At 36.3% G+C, this 21,994-nt stretch overlaps 1 protein-coding gene across 8 annotated transcripts in view; it reads left to right on the forward strand.

Annotated features, from left to right (window-relative positions):
• Window positions 1–21,994, forward strand: part of LOC126653003 (sodium channel protein type 1 subunit alpha) — a 168,826-nt gene that overhangs the window by 61,844 nt on the left and 84,988 nt on the right. For 5 of the 8 annotated variants that reach the window (XM_050340354.1, XM_050340360.1, XM_050340353.1 and 2 more), the window contains exon 1: window positions 14,370–14,564. The exons of 2 other annotated variants lie outside the window; for them this stretch is intronic. The gene's annotated coding sequence lies outside the window, so the exon portion shown is untranslated. Of the gene's footprint in view, window positions 1–14,369; window positions 14,565–21,508; window positions 21,695–21,994 lie in introns of those variants that run through there. One more of the 8 variants, XM_050340357.1, reaches the window with a different exon arrangement.

Raw genomic sequence — 21,994 nt, forward strand, 5'->3', positions numbered from 1 at the left:
GGAGGAGAAAGAACGAATATCTGGATGGGAAGACAAGTCAGAGTTGATGCATACTGAACTGCAGGAGAGGCATAATATTACTTGGAACAGCTCTGACTAGTCTGTGCCCCCATCTCCATAAGGCAGAAAGTTTCATGATTTTGCTGGGCGGGGGTTGGGGGGAAAGAGGGAATTAATAGCTTAGGCAAATGTGGGATTTTCTTGAAACAAACAAACAAACAAAACCAAATGCACTACCCTGTGTTTCATAAATAGAATGTGTATGATTTTATTTGTTTGATTTCCTCTCAGGTAAAAATTAGAACATGAAACATTTGGGTTTTTCATGTCCATGGCTATATTTGCTCCATACCATGCATTCCAGAATCTCAAGCACAGCTGCCAATTTTTTTAAAGCTTTGTAACTAGTAATGAAGTGCTAAACGTTAAGATTTGGGTGAATGAGGGGGAAATTTTTAACTAAAAAAATAAAAGGGAAGGAAAAACAGGCATGAAGAAGTAGGTGACTTGAAACATGCAGAAAAGAGATATAAAAATATTCTGAAAAAAATTACAGATTGAATCACACTGGCTTTCTGATCATGACAAAGCACCTCTGCAGCAGTTTTTGAGTAGTGTATGTTTTACTTGTATTAGGCTGGTCCACGAATAAGTCAGTTGCTTTAACAGGACAGCAGATTATAATGATTAAAAAAAAGCGGGGAGATTGGAAGCAGTCACTGTGGGGGCTCCGAACTGGAGGGCAGTTGAGGTGCCAGGTCAGAACCAGTGATCTGGAAGACTTCTGGCTTGGCTGCCAACACGTCCCACTGAAGCTGACCCCTGAGTCAGGATCTGGAGCTTGTCAGGACTATGGGAGCACTGGCTACAAAATCAGGAACTGTCTTTTAAAAGGAGTGGTAGGTGTTCAGAGCTGCTCACTTTCTTGCTGTTAAGTATGTAGGAACTTCGAGATCTTGAGATTATATTTTTAGCAGAACACATACTCCATGTATACTGTCCTAAGTATCTTCCCTATTGGTAGTTATTCCTTCTGTTAAATCAGAAATGCCTGGTAACTATCCTCTCATTAAATGCACAAATGAAAGACCTACAGAAAAAGCGTCACAAAATTCAACATATAATTTTGGAATAAGTGTGGTCCAAGAGGATCTTGACATATTTATATTTGTTCTAAGGAACAGGCCAGGAGAAATACCAAGCTAATGCAAGTATAACTTCTTGCAAAATTTGCCTAATGGGAGGTGATCAACTGAAGGAAAAAAACCCAACTGAATTCAGAAAGTACATTAGAATAGGCAACAGAAGCAAATAAGAGGTCTAGGATTGATATTTCAGTCATAAGCAAATCTAAGCAAAACTAGCTTGGATATTGAATACTCAAGACAACTTCTATATAATGATGGAAACACATGTAATTGAAAGTGTTCTCCATTTTTGAAGCTCTTGACTAGGTAGTTAGTTTTAAAAATTAAGCATTCTGGATACCATCTGAGCACCGTAAATGGTAAGTGAGGAGAATGAATCTTACTTGTAACCATTTAGACAGAGCGCTGAAAGGCAATCAATATCTACAGAGTGCTGGGCAAAAAAGAGTTTTAAATTCTTTAAAATGTGGCAATCTGTAAAATTAGGCCTAGGCTTCATTCCAATACATACTTTTTTTTTATTTTTTTTTTATCAAAAAGATTAGAGAAAACAACTTTGGGCATGATAGTCCATCGGCTCAAGTACTTTATATTTGCTGTCTGAGATTTTTGAGTAACAATAGACTAACAACTTCTGCAACTTTCTTTGCTTTGATTTTCAAGTTGCTGGAATATACAGTACTTCAGTCTTTTTGCAAATAGAAATGTAGATACCAGGCACATTTGAAAGATGAAAAGGTTATTGTGATAAACAGCATAGCATGCATGTATGCTTTCCTCTAGAGACTCTCCTAAGCAGAAGCTCACGCATACGCCTTTATAGCAGCTGCAAAAAAGTCTGTTTCTCATCAGTTCTTATGTCTCATGATAAAAAGAGTTCCTGTTCCCAGTGTATTTCCTATTCTGTGTTATCTGCAGATGGTTTAGACAGTTTTTATTTCCAAATCATTTGTATACAGGCAAGGAAACACCAAGAGGTAAGGTCATAGAAATACTTCCCCAGTTCCAATACTACAGCATCTGCAGAGACATCAGGCTTTGTAATCATGAACTGTAACATGTAAGCACAGAGTGACACAGAAATACCTCTCTAGAGGTACCTGAAAAAAAAAAGTTAAATGTAGCATTAGCAGAAGGCAGCTTCACACAGGTGCACACCAGGAATATCTTAGGATGCAATAAGCACTTAAATAACAAAACCTTCAAGACACAGATGAAAAGTGAGCCACACTCCTACAGAAAAAGCTATACATAGTTTTATGCAGTGTTTGTAATTATTTATTATTATTTAAAAAAAAAAAAGAAAAAATACAATAACAAAATTTTAAAAGGAAAATTTTTAATAACAAACTCAAGAATTTTAATTTACCAAAACTAGTACAACTCGAAATATCAACATTTTCTACTATGTGATATATTGCATTTTATTCTGCTATTTATTCTGGTTTTAAAAAAAATTATTTGAGGAATATATTTTTTTTCCTACTGGTGTTTCAACAGGCCTGATAATGTTTTAGACTAAAGGTTTTATAATCTTTCTAAACATTATTATTTTGTTTTCTTTCAAAAATTTAATATTGTGTTCTGCACTTTGCTTGCAGGATTTTGGTTGAAAATTATCTAAACCAACTTTGATAATTATTTTACTAGTTAATATTATAAGCTTAAAATCATTTGGGAGAATGTCAAATTATGCCTCTATAATTATTAGAACTCTCTCCAGTTTCTGTTCAATTAAAAATTAGGATCAATAGCTCTTGGCATACAATAGCTATGCAGAGCTCCTTGTCTCTGCAGGCAAGAAATCTGAACCTATATAAATGATGGATTCTCATCACCATAAAATCCTGCATAATATTGTCTGTTATTCACCATTAATCCAGAGATTGTGTGAATCCTCTTTCTCTAGTAGTTATATATTTATATGTGATAGACTGCAAAGATATTTGGGAATAGGAGGAAGCTTTTCCCAGGAAAATGCTGAAGGAATCTTGGAAATGTTCCATAAGCTTGGTGAGTTCTAATGGCTATTCCTAGCCAAATAAACTGGTGATTCTAAGACTTCACACTCCTGTTGAAAATGAAGTATTCAAAGCATGGCAGACAGGCATTTGAATTAAGGTAAGCATTACTGATGTGTTTTAAATCATTAGAAGGACTGTCCTTTGTAGCAAGATGCCATCTAGGTAAAAACACCACCTTTTATTCTGTTCTGGGTAACTTTAGTGTGGGTTTGGGAATTTTTGTGCCCCCCCTTGGTTGTGTATTGGACTTGAGGAAATTAAAAAACCAACAAAACAACTTGCTGCTCTTTTGTGACTGCTGGAGTGCATCGAAAACCACTTCAAGTAGAATTCAGTTTCATTGCCCAAAATTTCACCGTCTATTGCTTGTGGTGGCAATATCCACAATGGTTATCAAGTGCTTGTAATACATCCAAAACAATACTTTTGCATATTTTTTTCTTAGGTCAGAAAAGAACTCTTCTGTTTAAAAATTATTCATAATGAAAATTTAAAAATTTGAAACATTAACAAAATAACACAAATACAACTGAGGCAGTAAAGAATCATTCACCTCCAAATTACCTGGAGTCAAGTCTTAGCCACATTATGAATTGCACAGGCCTGCTGCTGCTAATTATTTCCTGTTTCAAATCTCAGTTAAAATATTGCTAAAAGTACAGAAAACACTTTCCTACTATTGTCATCTTAAGAAGCCTCCACATTTTGCTTAAGGCAGTTATACCATTTTTAATGAGGTGGCATGCAGTGAGCACTGGCAGCGATGTGACCCCCCAAAAGTTTATCAGTAGAGATGTGTGCTCAAATTACACTAAAAAAGATGTTGTGGGTCTCAGAGTATTTTGTGAGAAATTTTAGTATGGTCCACAGGTAAACATGTGAATACACACTCTATTCATGGCACTAACAGTAGTCCTTGTGGCTGTTAAGAGTATTTTGCATTTTACTGGAATAACAGAAAAAAAAGAAAGATAAGCATCATGTCATTAGGACAAACAAGAAGAAAAGGAGAGAATCAATATATATTATTTTTAATATTCTGGATGCTGTCTGTTCACATATCGAGCATGGACTCCATTTTATTACTGTATATAAAAGTTGAAATAATGAGATTATTCAGTGAGAATTTGATGAACAATAGTAATATTCCCTTATTGTTAGCACAGTTAACAGCAAGTTTCTGAAAATGTGACATTGAGAACACTGGAGGACTGCCAATCTTACTCCAAATTTATAAACACTAGAAATCACATTTTGAAGAACTATTGATTAGTTACATGAATGTCAGTTCCGAGTGAAATAGTGAAGGTCTTTGGATATGAGCAACAAAAAATTAGGGACTAAAGTGCTAATTATGGTAATCAACACAAAGATAAATCTTGTGAGATGACTCCCTTTTTTGAAAAGATCACAGATTTATTTAAAAAGGCAAATGTAGAAGCACAGTTGGTTTGGGTTTTTTTTTAAGGCACTAAATATCATGTATATATTAAACACTTTGTTTGGATGTAAGAGAACATATAAGGTGGCCTACAGACTGGGCTGATAGATTTTAAAATATTACTGATGAGAAGATGTATCTGAGTGGTATTATTTCTAGGAAAGACTCTCTATGAATAGGTTCTTGATTTGTTACAATATTTTTGTAAATTATGCAGACAGTCCTGTAATGTTTTTGAAAGTAAGGTTTGCAGGTGAGATGGAGAAAAAATCAGATTGATAAGGTTGCTATTTCAGGGCAATCTGGTAGTCTGGTTTAAATATTCAAGTTGAAAACACTATATTTGAATATAGTGAAATGCAAGGTACAACAATTGGGACTTCAGAATATCGGATAGGATAGTTCATTTTCAAATGAAACAAGAATGAAATATTTAAAAGCCAAAATCACCTCAAAGTGAGTGGTCTGGGAAAAAAGATTTATGTGATAGTGTGATGACTGGAATGGAGAGCAGCAAGTAGAAGCAGGGACATGAGTGTAGTATGAGCTAAAACATGTTGCACTGATGTCGTTTCTTTAGAATATTCTGCCTTTTGTTCATTGAAGGTCTACTAACAGATTGTGGGAGAGCCACAAAGGTGTTTTGAGGGACTGGTAATGACATTTAAACCAAACTTAAACAACTCACAAACTTGCTGAAACGAATATTAAGGAGCACACATGACTGCTGGAGAAGATACTGCACTGGGACTTCCCAGCTTGTCTGACAATGACATAATATCTCCCAACAACCAGCACTTGATAGTAGAGAAGTTCACCTTGTAAAATGCAGTTTATTGTAAAGAAGTGTTGAAACAGCTAATACAAAAGGCAGTGGACATAAAACTGGTCTGGGCCTTTAATTCAGATTCAGAGCACATCAAATTTAAATTGTTTGCTTCCATCATGCAATTTGTTAACTTAGCATTTCCTCTTTTCCCTTCATCTTGAAGGAGGTTTTTGCTATGACTAATAGGAACAGTTCTGCTTTAAGATTATTATTATAATCAAATTATGTCCTTTAGAGGTCATGAAACAACTCCAAGATGCATAAATTAGTTAGCTATATTCTGTTCATTCTTTTTTCTCTAAATTGCTGAATTGCTTTGAGGAAGTGTAAATTAGCACTGGGGATTAGATAGTTTTTGGAATCTACCTGTAGTGGGAAGGACTAGTGGGAATTTGCCCGCTGTATCTTCCTCATGTCAATTTTGAAGTAGTTTTTGAGCCAGGGGGTTACAGTTGAGATCAGCAGAGAAAGGTTTTCCCTTGCTTTCTTCTGCAGCACAGGACACCTCAATACATTTCACCAGCAATCACTTGTCCATAGAGGAATTTGCTGAAATTATTTCTCTTCATTCTGTGACCTTTTTCACCAAATTACTTAATTTCCTTCTGATTCTAGTCCAAATAAATAAATTATGGTTGCATTAGAGGAGTAACTGAGCTAAATCCAGTGGAACGAGCTCAGACTAAGCATTCTAGTTCATGAGGTCTGAAGTTCTGTGAAGAAATGTTTCTTATATTTTCCAAATTTTTTTCTTAAAATCTCTTCTTTGTTTGAATGTGGCTGCAGTTGAGTAAACTCATCAGTGATTAGCATTCCTTTCTATACTGCTGTTGAAGATGCTTCAGATCAGCTCTCAGCAATGGCAGACTGTAACATACTGCTCCAATTCTAGACTGGCATGGCCATTACAGCAGACTCGGAGTAACAAAAAGGGGGACAGAGGTTGTAGAATGAAAATATCAGTGTAGACCCACAGCCAGTAGCAGGGTAACTCTGCTCAGGCTTAAGGTTAAGGGAACAACAGTTATGTAATTAGTGTCCTCACAGAAGTGCCATGTTAAAAAGTGAAAAATAAAAAATTACTCAATCCTCTTAGTCTTAAAGGAGAGGGTAATGAAAGTCCAGTGGAAAACCCACTGTTTCCAGGAAGCTGGTGAATCAAAATAGAAATTCTGGAGGAAGGTTTGAGACTGCAGAGCTGTTATAGGCAGAAAGTGCTTTTAATGTTTCTGTTCAAATTTCTATTCTAGAGGCACTTGGGGACATGGTTTAGTGGTGAACACAGTGGTGCTTAGGTTAATGGTTGGACTTGATGATCTTAGAGGTCTTTTCCAACCTTAATGATTCCATGATTCTATTTGAGTAGCACAGAAATCCTGACATGTCTTGTGAGACGGAGCTCAGTCTCTTTCCTGGATGACTCTGTTTAGACCTGGAGCTTTCATGTGGCTTCAACCATTTGTTCCTGGGCGAAAGAACAGAGAGATTTGCATTGCTTGATTTCCTTTGCAAGTCCACCTTTAGACAAAGAGAGACCAAAATCTGCATTTTGCCAGGCAATGATTCAAATTGTGATAGGCATAAATTGAGATACTGGTTCTGGGAAGAAGATAGTCTCTGACAGGATTGTGAGAGGCATCCCAATACTGCACTGTAAGTAACTGAAGAATGAAGAGTAGAGGCATGTCTTTCCCAAGGTCACATTGCCACAGCTTCCAATAAAAAATTAAAAAGTGTTAGAGAAGTAAATATAATGAAGGAAAGAATTTTTTCCTCATTAAAGTCCCATAAACAGTAGAATTTGTGGAATTCACCTGAGGTGACCTGGAAGAAACAGGAAGAGAAAATTATTTTCCCTTACTGACCTCTAAGAACCTAGTGATTGTAGTATATATAACTGAATCTTGAAGAATGACCTCTTAGGAGTGATTGAGAAAGGGGGAACTTCTGCAATAGATTGGTCTGAGATCTCATTGTTTTACATTGTGAAATCAGTTTGAAAGAGAGTAGCATAAAGACCTATTATCATTTAATGACAAGACATTTTATGCACTGCTTAGGTTCGTTTTGTTTGTTGGGTTTTCTTTTAACTCTGCCTGAAAGCAAGCCACAGTGACCTACAAGGACATTCAGTTTACTTTCTCACATAAGGGAAGGAAAAAGAGACAGCTATGTCAAAAAGATGAGCAAGATAAGCAAATATAATGCAGACTTTCATGTCTCTTTGTCCTGTAAGCTTCAAGATACTATTGCTGATTATGCAATTATTGTGTTAATTGGTTTTAGTTGAGAGTTTACTTAAACAAAAGATCAATTAATAGTGGCCAAAATAATACTTACAGATAAAATAAATGTTTTTAAAACAAGGCATTCTAGAAGTCACTAGAATTTTCTTTGGATGGCATAGTATTCATATATTTTTAAGGCTTTTCTGCAGTGCTTCTAAGCTCTGCATTAGACACAGGAGCACTTAAAGTGTAAGTGAAATGTGGATGCAAACCTAAGTCTATAAAGAGTGTTGGCAAGGATGTATCTTGCTATGTAAATAAATAATAACTGGTTATCAGTCAACAAAGGACTGAAGAACCTCAGAACCTGGGAGCTGAAGGATATAACTGACAGCCCCTGAATCCTCCTGCTCTGCAAGGCACTACCCTCAACTCACAAAGATTTGGGACATCTGGTGTGTTGGACCACTGTGTCTCAGTGCTGAATGAAGGTTTTATGTTTAGGTCAAAGGTATTGACCTGAAAGACTTGTCTCATTCTTACGAGTCTTTATCTTTGGGTTGGTGAAGGAGAAATGAAGAAGCAGCATGCCCTGACCTAGATGCCTGTGCACCATCCATATTTAACTCTGCATAGTGTGAAGGATGAACAGGCTTTTGCCTTTGAGTGATTCTAGTGTGCAAGGTCAGAATTTAGATGTGAAATACATAACCTGAAGAGCTTTGATTACTCCTCGGTAAGTCCTTTGTGGAAAACAGCTACAAATGCTAGAGACCTGAAAAATGGCCAGAGACACAAGCTTCTTTTTTAGGTAATTGTGAACTCTAATATTGTAAACTATGTCCAAGTGACTAGGAACCTCTCAGGAAGAAAAGCAAGAGACCAAAAGGGCATCTGTATTATATCCTGGAAGCATCCAAATGATGGAAATAAGAGGAACAGAGTACAGGAGCTAGAACTTACTTTGGTGGGAACCAAATAGATCTATTGAAAACATTTAACAGTGGTCACCCTCACTTTTGTTACCCTGCAGTTATTAAGCATATTTCTAAAATTTCCAGTAAAACAAAATACAAGAAGTATCACTTATCTATAAAGAATTGTCATGAGAGTGGGGGCTTTAGATAAAATTTATTAGAGAAGCCCTCCTGTTGAGTCACAAGGTGCTTTCTAAACTCCTCATCTGAGAAAGGAGCCTAGGTGCAGCTGGATCCAAACTTAGACCCAGACCTTGTCAGTAGTTTAAATACAACTTTGTCCTGCAGGATTAAAGATGGCAAACTGGGTATATTTATATAAAATTAATTATTTATCATGAAAAATGATAAGACAAAATATCTTAATCAGAATTATTTATTATACAGTATAAAAGCCAAAACTACTAGTAGAGTATAGTAGAGTGCACTATATTAAAGCAATTATATTAAAGTAAGCAAAAAGAAACAAAAATTAATTCGAGATCAATGTAACTCACCATACTAACATTTGGGGGCAGTTCTCTTTCACTCAGCTTCAAGGAGTATCCTTGAAGAGTTGTCCCCGCTTCAGGGGAGAACCTCCACACACTGCAAGAAGGGGCATGTTAGAAGAACCTGATCGATTTAAAGTGGACTGGGCTTCTATAGTATAAAGTGATAAGACTGTCAGATGTCTCCAGGTCAGCTTAGCATTTTATCTCCCAAATCTTTGCCTCACTACCAGGATGGTGATTTGGGGTTGATGTGCCGGACTATGGTTTTATGCCATGGTTTAGCATAATTCAATACCAAAAGCAGCACTTGGAATCCCATCTCAGCCCACCACTGATAGATTTACAAACAGGGCATTGTCCTATGGAGTTGCTTGACCACATTCCAGGATGAAGAACACTGCCACAAGAACTAAATCTGAATTCTTGCCCCCACCCCCTAGTAATATAGGCATTTCAAAGACTTGAAGAGATTAAAACCTATTGAAGGCTAAATATAGTTTGACCGGTCTAGGTCCATGCCAACTAAAGAAAGAAAAAAATAAGCTACTTGAATCCAGAATGAAATTGAAGTGATAAATTTATAGCTAAAAGTCAGTACTGATTGTATCTACATGTGTTGCTAGAGGGGACTACCAGTCTCGCAAACTTGTTCATTGCAGTAGGTCTTTCAAGATTTTTTGTTAGCCAGTTCTGCATCTGTGTTAAATCAATATCACAAATGATGTATGCTGTGGGCTATTTAGGAGGGGTTTGGGGAAAAAAAAAAGGGAAAAAAAAGGCATCTTACTGCTTTTAGTGCTAATGGTACTTTCATTATGCTGAACCATAAATCTGTTTTGCCTGATACTGTTCTTAGGCATCAATAACTCATGGCTTGGAGTTCAAGGCACTACCACTACAATTTATAGAAATGTTCTGATGGGAGACTTACAACTTTATTTCCAAAACTAAGTGTGGTTTGTTGCTTGCTCTTCGGCTCATAAGAGCTAGTTTAGCGAGGTGCTGCAAATAATTAAACTCTAAATTCAACATTCTGGCATCATTGATAGATGAAAATTCAACAGTAAAGCCTGCCAGTACTAATTATTTTCAGTTGATAAAGATCATTCATTTACTCAAAATAAATAGACATATTTATCAAATGGTTAATTAACTGCTTTTTCATCTTAACTTTTTTCTTTCCTCTATTTTTGCCATGCTCTTTTAGTATGAATATGCAAAACAGCAGATGTTTTCTTATAAGTACAAAAATAGTGGCTTGGCACTCTTAGAGGTATAATAGGCAACTCTAAATCTTACAAAAAATCTGGGAAATAAATTAAAAAGACTATTGTAGCTAGTTTTATTGTAGAGTAGAAGATGTCAAAGAGAAGTGAGAGACCAGTCCATGAATATTAAGATTACTGTGACCTTGACCTATTCAATGTTCATAGTTCAATTGTAAAAAGATTTTATGCTTAATTGGATTATAATTTTTCAGTTATTTTTTAGAATAATGTATATTGCTCTATGTCAGGAACTGCATGTGAGTACAAAATTACAAAATTACTGATATCTATCTCAAGGAGTATTCACTGAATTTGAGAATTCAGGGTTCACCTATCATTGCTGGAATAAGTCATAATTTGGAGAAAAATCAGGGACCTTCTTGTAAATATGTAGAATACTAAATATTGTAAAATACTAAGGAAAGGAGACTTGAAAACATTGACACATCTTAACCATGCATCTAAGCCATATAATTTCAGATGTTTGGAAATATAAATACTTTTAGAATGCTCTTTATTTCAGTTGCAAGTTTGATTAGGTATCATCTAAGAGTAAAAGAATATTTAGAGATATACTTCTACCTATTTGAATATTGGCATCAGTCAGAAGCCAGGAAGTTTAGTCAACTAAGGGAGAAGAATATTCCTCTTTGACTAGGCCTCAAGTGATCTTCATTGTGGTATGACTGAGTCAAATAACAAAAAAATATATTTAAACTGAGGTCTTGAGCTGTCAGATAATACTAAAAGAAAGAAATCAAAACCTTTTGCTACCTGTTTCAAAAAGGAGTTATGTGATATGCATTTATTGGTTTTGCTTGCAGAAATAGCACATGCAAGGTCTTCAGAGGGAATAAAGGACTCCTATATGGAATCTCCCTCCTCCCCCATTTATAAGAACATGTGTTACCAGGTCTGAATACAAGGATTTATTTTTTGAAGACTTTGAGCCACTGTTTACACATTTCAGCATGAATCGCTTGTGCAGGTTGTTCAGGAACACAAGGGATAAATTATTTTGAGAAAAGAAAGAAAGGTCAGAGAAGGATGGAAAAAACCCAAAAACCTGCACCTCGAGATATTGTAGTTCTCTCTCCAGTCAGTGATACCAGAACATTTTAATGTTTCAGCAGATCCCAAATGGAATCTATCTTAGTGTGAGCTAACCTCAAGTAATGATTTATTTATGTGCAAGGCATCTTAAGAGCAAGGTGTCTAAAAAAAATTGTCCTGTTTACTCAAGGTTGTTGGCAAGTGTAATGTCTATGAGATACTGTTTTCTTCATTTCACCATGGAACAGAAAAGACCTTATTGAAATAAACTCAGATAGTAAGGATAATTTAGTGATAAGCCTTGTAAACTTCTACTGCCAGATTTTCCATAGAAGAAAAATTCAAAAACTTTTCTCATAGGCTTACAGTTTTCTGTAAAAAATGATTGGCATTAGCTTTATAACATGGGTGTAGGACGAGAACTCCTCATTAAAACCCCAAACATGCCTATTTCCATCTCCATCCTTGTGTGAAGGGGTCGTCTAGTCCTTTCTTTTCCGATCAGCAGCTTTGTTCTACAGTCGTTTGCAAAAAATTACAATTTTTAAAAGACATTTTTTTCAAACTGCAATTACTTTATTTACTTTGACAGAAATCTTTCTATCTCCTGGGGCACCAGAATAATTAATTTGCTAGTTGAGAGTGATATAAACTTGAATTATTTTCTTACCACTGTCAAGCAGTAGACATTACTATTCACATTACCAGTGCAGCTGGCTCAGAAATGGTCTTTCACTGAGAGTCCTACAAGTCAGCAATTTCTGTATCAATTTGTGTTAAGATAGTCTTGAGTTGCCAGGAGATCAGGCCAAGTTCATGTACAGGAAAAATGCTTGTAAGAATTATTGTAAACTGAAAGGTTCTGTGGTTCAATGGGAGAGCAAGGTGGTTAGTACCTGAGAAAAGTAAACAGTTTTTATACTCCAGACAAAAGTTATGGTTCTTGGGTATATTTTGAACAACAACAGCCTAATGTTTGCAAATTATTACACTGTATTTACATATCCCCATGAAAACAGACAGATGAGGCAGTCATTGTTCTGCAATTGGGTATACAGTTTATGGGGAATATCATAGAAAAGAAGACTGGAAAAGCTCTTTGAAGGAATATCTAGTTCATTGCTTTGCCCAAAGATGGAATCAGCTGCATCAAACTTAGACAAATTTGCCCAAACTGTAACATCAAGCAAACTGTATATTGCCTTTGCAGTGCTGGCAGTCGTTTGCTAAAATGTCAAGGTGACATTTTCTGCTCAACCTTTGTATGTTTGGTTGGTTTATCTGTAATTTACTTATGAACTTACTTTATTTTTCTACCTGATGCAGTTCAACTTTTGGTTATCTGTAGGCAGATTGCCTTGGTGATATATTAACAGTGCCATGGCTGTGGAGGCATCTGAGCTTGCTTTAGGTGAGTAGTTTGGCTGCTTTGCTGTTTGAAGTGCCATGATCAACAGAACTGCTAAGTTTTTTAAACTTAATTAAACTTCTGTCATATGCTTTCATAGCCTAATACAGGTCATGATATTTTCAGCTCTTGATTAACCCAGGTCAAGTATGTAAAAAGATTTTTTCTAAAGCAAGTAATATCATTTAACTCTTGAAACACTGAAATAGAGGGTGGTACGTAGAGATTAGTTTTAATAGGGATTCCTCATTAACAGTCCACACCAATATACATAAAACAATAAATGCACAAAGGTACTTTTAATGTTACTTTTTAAAGTGGTATAAATAAATAGTAAAGATTAGGAAAAAAAGTTACTGATTTCAAATACAGCAATATTTGTTTTAAAAAATAATTCTCAAATTATATTTCCTTTACACTTTTTTGTTTCTACATTATACTTAACTCAGGATATGCTAGCTGTCTTTTAATTTTGCCACAGGATTTTGTGTCCAGATGAATTTCCTCTTGATTATGCCTAATCTAGCTGTCCCAAACAGAGCTAGAAAACTTGAGATGCCTCATCTTAATGGTACCTTCGCATTTTTTAAGGAGAAACTCCATCAATCAAAATATTCATTCAAGAATAGTTTGCATATGCATTATCAGTTTTAAGGCTCTTTACTTACGATTGAAGTATTTAAATTAAACAAAATATGGAATACAAGTTATATGAAGTAATTTTAATTATTATAAAGTACTTTCTGTAAACAAGGTTGTGTAGGTTTCTAATAGCTGGCTAAGCCTGCATATTTGTTTCTCCTGTTGTGCCCTACACAGAAGTTCTGATATAAGCCAAACAATAATAATATAGCAGTGTTTCTCTAAAATCAAACAAATAAAACAAAAAATCAACCCACAAACAAAAACAAAACCAAACAAACAAAAACTCAAACAGACATGACTGTAAACTTCTTCACAACCAGGAATGTATCTTACCCATCATTTTCTTGAAAAATAAAACCTCTGTAATACAAGCACCTTAACCTCTGTAACACCACGTAAAGCAGGTAAAAAATGGTTATTTTCCAGAAACTAACCTTCATGCAGTAAGATTTATTTGAGGGAATAGCACTTCCCTCTGGAAATCAACCCCAGATTTTATCTTATACCGTTGCTTTTCTTCTACTCACCACAGCAAGTAAGACACAGACAAACGTGTGCAGGTGCAGTCTGTCTCTGGTTCCTCGCTTTGCCTTGCTGTTGCTCTCCTATCAGCTGTGTCTGTGCACTCCTGTAGACACAGTGTGACAGGAACTCTGCTGCCTGGCGAGCAGGTACAGCTGCAGCTTTAGTGCTTGCTGCCTGCCTCACATTTGTAACACCCTCGCTCCTTCCGGTCATTCGTTCCAGGGGAGGAATGACACCAGCATTTCTGAGCTGTTCCTGTGTTTTCTCCCAGAACAGTCAGGGAAAGCAGACTTCGTGATCTCCATGCTAACTACCAGCCTGCCTGCTGCCAGTCCTCCCTACTTCTGCCAGTGATGACATTCAGCTTGCTCCTCCACACAGGATACAGCACTGATTCCTCATTATGTAAGGCAGTCTAGGTCAAGTGTAGGAGAGACACTGCTGGCCTGAGCAAGCTAGTGGATTGCTCCCTCAGCTTCATGGGGTCTGGAAGCTGGATCCTGATCTTTGCTACATCTTCTTGGGTGAGTGTTTTTGCATGACTTAAGTGGTTACTGTGCTGTTTTTCTATCCAGATAGCTGTCAGCCATGCTGTGAATTGCAGAGATAATTTGCTAGGTGAAACCAGCCCCGTCAGCATGATTGAATTAACAGAGTAGTACTTCTTCTAGGCATCTCGACTTTAAGACACTTTGTAAATAAATAAATCATAAATTGGGTTTGTTTAATGAACATCTTTTCTAACCATATGGGGATTAGGGTTAATTTGACTGATTAAGCAGTGAATTAAATCCATTTACTTGAAGATGGTGTGGGAAAACATTATTGGATATTGCTATTAGCTCTGAGAGGTTTACTGCAGTTCTTGGCTGTTGCATTGTTTTAGCCTTGCAAATTACAAATATGCTTCTTTTATTAAACTAAAGAAACAAAAAGGTATTTAATTTTCTTCTACTCTATGGTTATTTTCTGAAGTAGCCATTAAATTCAGGATGCTATTTGTCATTTACTGCATGAATTTATGAATCTGTATGCTTCTGAGATATGTAAGGTGAATACTGCAGATAAAATTACATTTAGTGACTGCTCTGCAGAATGCCAGAACAGTGCATGTGAGCTAGGTTTGTATGAGAGGGTAGCTTTTTTTTCATGCACCGTGTAGAATTCAAAGACATTTTTTGGATTTAAACCCTTCTGCAAATCAGTCTGTAACAAAGTATAGAACAGGTTTGTCCTTAAATGAATTATACATCCTGGGTATTGCCAGGTGCTGGAATGTCTGATCATACTGGAATGCAGCAGAAGAGGCCCTGGAAAGTAACAGCATAACACTGATACTGCAGTATCATGTAGGGAATTTCAACAAGGCTAGCTTCCTTCCTAAGGAAAAATACTGCCTAATAAATCTGAAAATATTTTTAATGCATTTGAGAGATTAACTGGAACACTTGTCTTTATGTGCAGTACCTTGGACAGCAACTTTTTTGTTCTGTGGTATTGTGACTTCATGGGAGTCAGCAATTTGTGAAATAATACAAATTTAAGATACATTAATAAATTCAAAAACACAGGGGAACATTAAAAAAAGGGGGAGAGAAACTTTGGACAGGGTTATATTTAACAGCTTACTACCATTTAATTTACTTTCATTTAATATTAATTTAAAAATAGCGATGTTTGTATTGAATTATGTTAATGAGTGTCAAAATAGAAAATTAAAAATGCAAAATTATTTGCTATTTAAAATAGGGCATTTACAGAATTTTCATGTCCAATAGGTAACTGCTCACTTTAAGAATAAGTACCAGGGCCCCTTTCTTAAGTCAAAATAAGATTGGATATTAATAAAAGTTTATGTATTAATACCAGATTAAAACTATTCATGATGGAAAGAATGTAAACCTTTTAAATGTGGTTTTCCTCCCCACAGGAAACTAGTTGTTCTTCACATTGTTCTAGAAATAACTGATAGAATTTAATATCAGCACTTGTTCCGAAGTGAGATGAGTTGTTTTATCATTTTCCTATTATCTTTAAAAACTCTCTTTCTCTGGAAAAGAACTGCCCAGCAGTCAATTTTCTCTTCATCATGGCCTTACCTCACCAGTTACCAAATTTTTTTTTTTTTTTTTTTTTTTTACTGACAGTCATATAAACCTATGCTGTGATTCATGAGAAATACCAGGCTGGTGCCTTCATTCATTGCATTGTGAAAGTTAGGTTCAGGAAAATGATTTTTGGTATCTCAATAACACCTCTGTTGCAATGCAGTATATTACATTGTATAACATTTTATAGATATATTTTCATGTTTCAAAATACAGAAGTATGACTTTCAAGCAAATAATAGAATAATACAGAAATTAGAACAAAACTGCTAGGTACCATGCATTATAATAATGATGTACTTCACATTCTTTGTTTCTTGCTGCATGAAGTGTTCTAAAATAGTTATGCTATTATATATGAGTACACTGTGTTCCATCCCATCTCAAGTGTGGGTGCTTGAGGTATCTTCTTACAGACTCAAGGAGTATTAATAACCTGTCTATTCAATTAGAAGAAAAAAATACTTACTGTCTTTAAATGTATAGTGATTTTCTGGAAGTGTTATTTTTATTTTTTGCATGAGGGTTCACAACAGGGCATGCACAGTACTTCTGAGCATAGCAAGCTGCAGATACTACAGCAGAATCGAAAGTGTTAGAAAATGGTGTTTCCTATGTGGATTTATATATTCTATATTCTGGTGTATCACTTTGGGTCTGAGAAATTGAATCTGAGCAGTAAAATATGTTTTGAACCCACTACAATATAGAATGGCCCTTAATGGTCAGTGCCTCCTCCTGTTATTTTTCTGTAGTTTAGTGGAATTGTCCAATCCACTACATCAGTAGCTTGCTTTCAGTGTTCTCTATACTTCCTCAAATCATAATATGCAACTTGAGTTTCTGACAAACTTTTCACTTTTCCTCACAGCACTAGTTGTCTGTACTGCAAGGGGGTTACCTTGTTCTCTTCATAGGCATGGAAATGGCACTAAAACTTAGGAGCATGGAATCAATATGAAAGTGTGTGAAATAGTTTATTTTAGAAGAATTTTTCTAGAATAAACAATGGTAAGACGATTTTTTGTAATCCATAATGTAAAAAAGTATAGCAATATATATTAGACTATTATTTTCTACAAAGGTATTTATATCTCAGATTTTATCTACCTATTTTGAGTAGTTGAGTGATGATAATCATATGATAAGTAAGTGCTAAATTGGAAGACTACAAAGGTCTGTGTTTTTGTTTATCTCATGAACATCTCAATGCAAGACTGATATAGTAAAACTGTCAAGCTTTCCGGGTAAGTATGGGCTCACAAATGCAGATCTTTCCTTGTCCAGAACAGCTATTTTTTATTTGCAACTAGTACGCAAAGCCTTCCAAATGTGATAAATATCTATTGCTGTAGAAATGGGCTTTGTCTCTTCTGAAGATACCTGTTTAGAAGCTGGCAGGTGTGCTCTGTTCCCTGTGCAAAAAGTTGCTCTTCTTTTTATTCAGAGGTTTCCCTTACTTTTCCTTAAAGTTGGTTGGATGAAGTCTTCTGTTCTGTGTTGCTACAGTTCATCTCATTTTTACAGCTTCTGGTTTTCCATTATTATATTTTTCCACTCTTAACTGCTTGTTTAGCACTTCTGTGACTGCAGTACAATTGGCTCACAAGTTTAGAAGGAGAAAATGTCCCCTGGATTATCATGTTCACCTGCTTGTCCATGGAGGAACTTGGTTGGCTCATCCCTTATATATTAGATCAAACACTCCATTAGCTGTTTTCCACATCCATTGTAATTCATAGAATTCATTCCTAGAACACTAGAAAGAGATACTGTAGAAAATCAAGGGAGATTTCTTAATGTTTTGATAAATAAAATATATCTCAGACACTCTCATAAAATAGATATATATATTTATTGCTCTTAACACTTTAATAATTGTGTATGTAGAGCACACTATTCTGCATTGTTGCTTATGTGGTTTACTGTCACATACGAATATCTCAGCTTCTAAGGTTAATTTTAAAGGTTTCTCTAGATGGTATACAACTTTGTTTGCACCAAAAATGCTGAAACAGGATAGTAACAAAAAGGACTACATTCTTTTTTTCTCCAGTTGCAGTGCATTATAGGTTCCATTCAGAAAGGGAACTGTGCTGCAGAGGATCTCCAGAGAAGAACTTCCAGATGAATCCATTCATGCTCTGCAGAAAAACAGTACCTCACAATGCCTGGTGATCACTAAGGCTCTTGAGCCAAAAACTTAGTGGGATGTTCTTCACCAGTGCTTTTAAACATTTACACAGTATTCCTGAGGTAGAGCCAAGAGTAGGACTGGTCAAAATTTTTATGAGAGCAAGTGAACCACAGATCTCCATTAATGCAAAGTTACCAGGTCTGCAGAACCTGAAATCTGCAAGATTGCAAGCTCATGGCTGCAATGGAAAGTTTGCCTGGCAACTGTGTCCTTGCTCTGCAGGGCATAGAGGGGTTCTTCTTTGGGCCTGTTGGATGGTTGCTTCAGCCCTTGCCCATTAAGATGATTTATGCTTGGGCATTCAGGGAGGGAGTTATCACCACACTTGCAGAAAGAAGTGCTCAGAAATTTCCAAACTAAATGCAGTGAGTATCCATGGTTTTGACTAGCTATTACCAATGTCCTATTTGTTTAGAGACAATAAAAAAGGCAAGTTAATTTTGGAGAGGAAAAGGAAGGGAGACCATGTTTTATTTATTAACTTTCCACGGATCTTAGAATCAGAGAAACTGTGATTTTTTTTTTTTCTTTCTTCAGTTGTGGTGCAATGTGTAAGTTTAAAACATTAAATATATAAGAATTCATGAGATATAGCTCTTCAGCAGTTGGAAAGAAGTTGCTGTTGTGTTGATGAAGTCTTCTCTCTCAAACCCCATATCAAATGACAGTCAGGTTCAAGAAGCCACCAAACAAGCTTGTTAAGATAACCAGAGACCCTATCTATTTTCCAGACTATATAAGCTGCTGGAGCTGAATTTGGGCACCTGATTATACCACTGTGAGCAGTGAAATCTGAGGCACGAGAAATGCTACTTAAAAAAACCCCTTTCATATTCTGTTTATTATACTTGGAGATTTCTCAAAGTCAGTGGTCATATTAAGCATCCTGTGCCGAATCTCTACTGATTCTAAGTTCTTCCTTAAAGGAGGACACCTTAGTTCATTCATTCCTGGTTTACTGTTTAATTTTGTGTTGTTTATTTCATTTCGAAGTGCAAGGTTTTAAAGGAGCTATGTCTGTAACCTGTCAAAGATGCCCAGATTATAGCAAAGACTGGAGGAACTCATATTAAAACTTCAAGCTGAGGAGCAAGTATTCTACCTTTTATCCGAGTCTATGTTTATAAACACCAGAAAATTCAGCATTTCCAGAAACATCCTCCCAAATTTCTGGGAATGATAAACTGGCATTAGCAATAGTATCTGAACATCTGTTTAGTATTTAAAATTTTTAGGATGATTCTGAGTCAGGTATGTTACTAGCGCTACAAGGTAATTTCTCACCTGAAAATGCTTTTCATGACCCTGAAGAACTTTGCAAATATATGAAAAAAGAAGCTTTTAGAGTTATACCTAAGAAAGCATGAAACAGCTGATGAGTGTGTTACCAGCTGACAATAAAAAGATAATGGTTTAAACAAAGCTCCTTCTACCCGAAGGTCATAGACTTGAACTGCATTGGGCTAATGGGGACCTGTCTGAGCAGTCTACCAGTAGTGCCATCAGAAAAGCTAAATTCAAAACTGGTGATCACAACAGTAATGATAGATGAAAGCATGGGAAGCAGTTCTAAATCAGACCTCAGGCATATTCAAAGGAGACAGGTTGCATGATTGTGTCCAGTTTGGTCTTGCCCTTTGTATGCCGGTATTTGAGTATTAGAATTATGGTGTATTTTATTATGATGTATATTATTATGGTGAATTTAAACTAAATATTTAGTGTTATAAGCTTGCTTGCTGTGTCCTTTTAGTCACTGCTATATTTGAAGAGAAAATATTTAAAATTTTGTGAGATTACATTTCATTGTTAGAACAATTGTTCATAACATTCTGTATTGATAAATGCTTGGAAATTAAGTGTTATACTGAGATATTCCAAGTGCTTCATGTGAGGGGACAGGCATGTCAGGTCACCACTAGGAGGTAGAGAAATTCATATTCACATAGTTTGGATTCAAGGAAAATTTAAGCAGTCAAAATCTCATGATGTAAAAATATTGGAACAAATCTTTATCAGAACAATACTGGAATTGACTCTAAGGCGTCAAGTTCATTAAAGCTGCCTTTACATGCAGAAATGGTATTAAACAATGAAATAAATGCAGTATTACTTTTGGCCCATCTTCCATGCATCTCTTACCTTCCCAGTCACTGCCCCCTTCCTTCCCTTCCTACCATACTGCACTCACCCCCCTCCAGCATGGTGGACACTGGGGTTTTCAGAAGTGTTTGCTCATGGCTATCCCGACTTTTTTTTTTGTCTTTTTTTTTTTTTACAATAAAGCAAAATGAGAAATATATAATGCCATCAGATTTAGCTCAAACTGAGGCTGAGCCAATGCAGATGGAGTTCATTGTGTTAGCAGTTACTGTTACTTAGCAGGCTGAATTTTAAAAAGGAGCATCTTTTTGTCTAGGTTCCAGATTTGGCTGCGCAGCTGCCATCTGAATACAGGGAATGTATAGAGCTGACGTGGCAGTCGTGTACCAGGCGCCGTGATTAGCAGTGCAGTCTGTAATAGATGGACACGTCACGGGACTCAGGCGCAGCAACCCTTTTTCTTTTTTTGTGATTGAACCCCATGACTGATGGTGTTGAATCTACCACCAGTACTCACTGGGGAGGTGTAAAATGAGACAGAGGACAGGTAACATTTAGCTGTGGCATGCCAGGGGCGGACCTGGAAAGGTGTCTGGTGCTTTCGTAATGGCCGGCACTTACCCAAAGTATTTCCTTTGCACGTTTCAGAGACAAGTAATTACCAGAAAATAAGTGAAAATTACTGAAATCTTTAGCTTATTTAACGCTGCATAAAGAAATCTACTTCTCATCGGAACCCCTGCCCTTTGTTCCTTGCTGAAGGAAAACGGGGTTGCAGATTTTCAGACTCGTTTAAGTCAGAAAATCTCCTAAAAAGCGATCTTTAACAACCTGTTCTTTGCTTTTGCCGATAGATGGGGCTGTCCTTTAAGGTGATGGCTTGCTATCTTCCGACCCCCTCCTCCTTTTTTCCTTTCTTCACCCTCCTCTCTGTCTCTCTTCACCCTCCTCCCATTCCCCCCACCCCCCTTTTTCTTTTCCTGCTATTTGCTGATTTGTGTTAGGTGCCACAGAATGAGCCTTAGAACAGGAAGCCGAGAATGAAGCAGAGAGGATACTGCAGAGGTCTTTCCCCCGCCCCCCCTTCTCGATGAGAATGCAGCAATTTATAAACACTTTGTAATCTTTTGCAACTGAGAATCTGAACAAGTTTATTAGCATTTCAAGCTTTTCATCATGACTATCTCTTGGTGTTTTTTAAATTTTCGTTTTCTTCATAATGCTTTTGAAATTCCCATTTTATCAGGTAAGCCAGCAGGATGTGAAATCCTAGACCTTAGTGCATTGATGTGAGCTGTTGGCATGGATCCCCCCACCCGACCCCCTACCTTTTGTTTCTTTTTTAAAATAATTTCTGAATGCTTGCTTTATAGTTATTGTTAAGCATATAATTAAGGAGAAAATAAAATTTTGGTGGTTTTAAAAATTTTTTAAAAGCTGCAGTCGGTTCTTTTTGGCATCACAGCATTTTGTTACATTTGTAGGATTTCAGAGGCCTTGTATTTTTGGGTGTTTGCCAGCTTGTTGGGGGGTGATTTTGTTTAAA

This window comes from Myiozetetes cayanensis, unplaced genomic scaffold (assembly GCF_022539395.1).
Source record: "Myiozetetes cayanensis isolate MyiCay16 unplaced genomic scaffold, myiCay2020 scf9, whole genome shotgun sequence".
In the NCBI taxonomy this organism is placed as follows: Eukaryota; Metazoa; Chordata; class Aves; order Passeriformes; family Tyrannidae; genus Myiozetetes; species Myiozetetes cayanensis.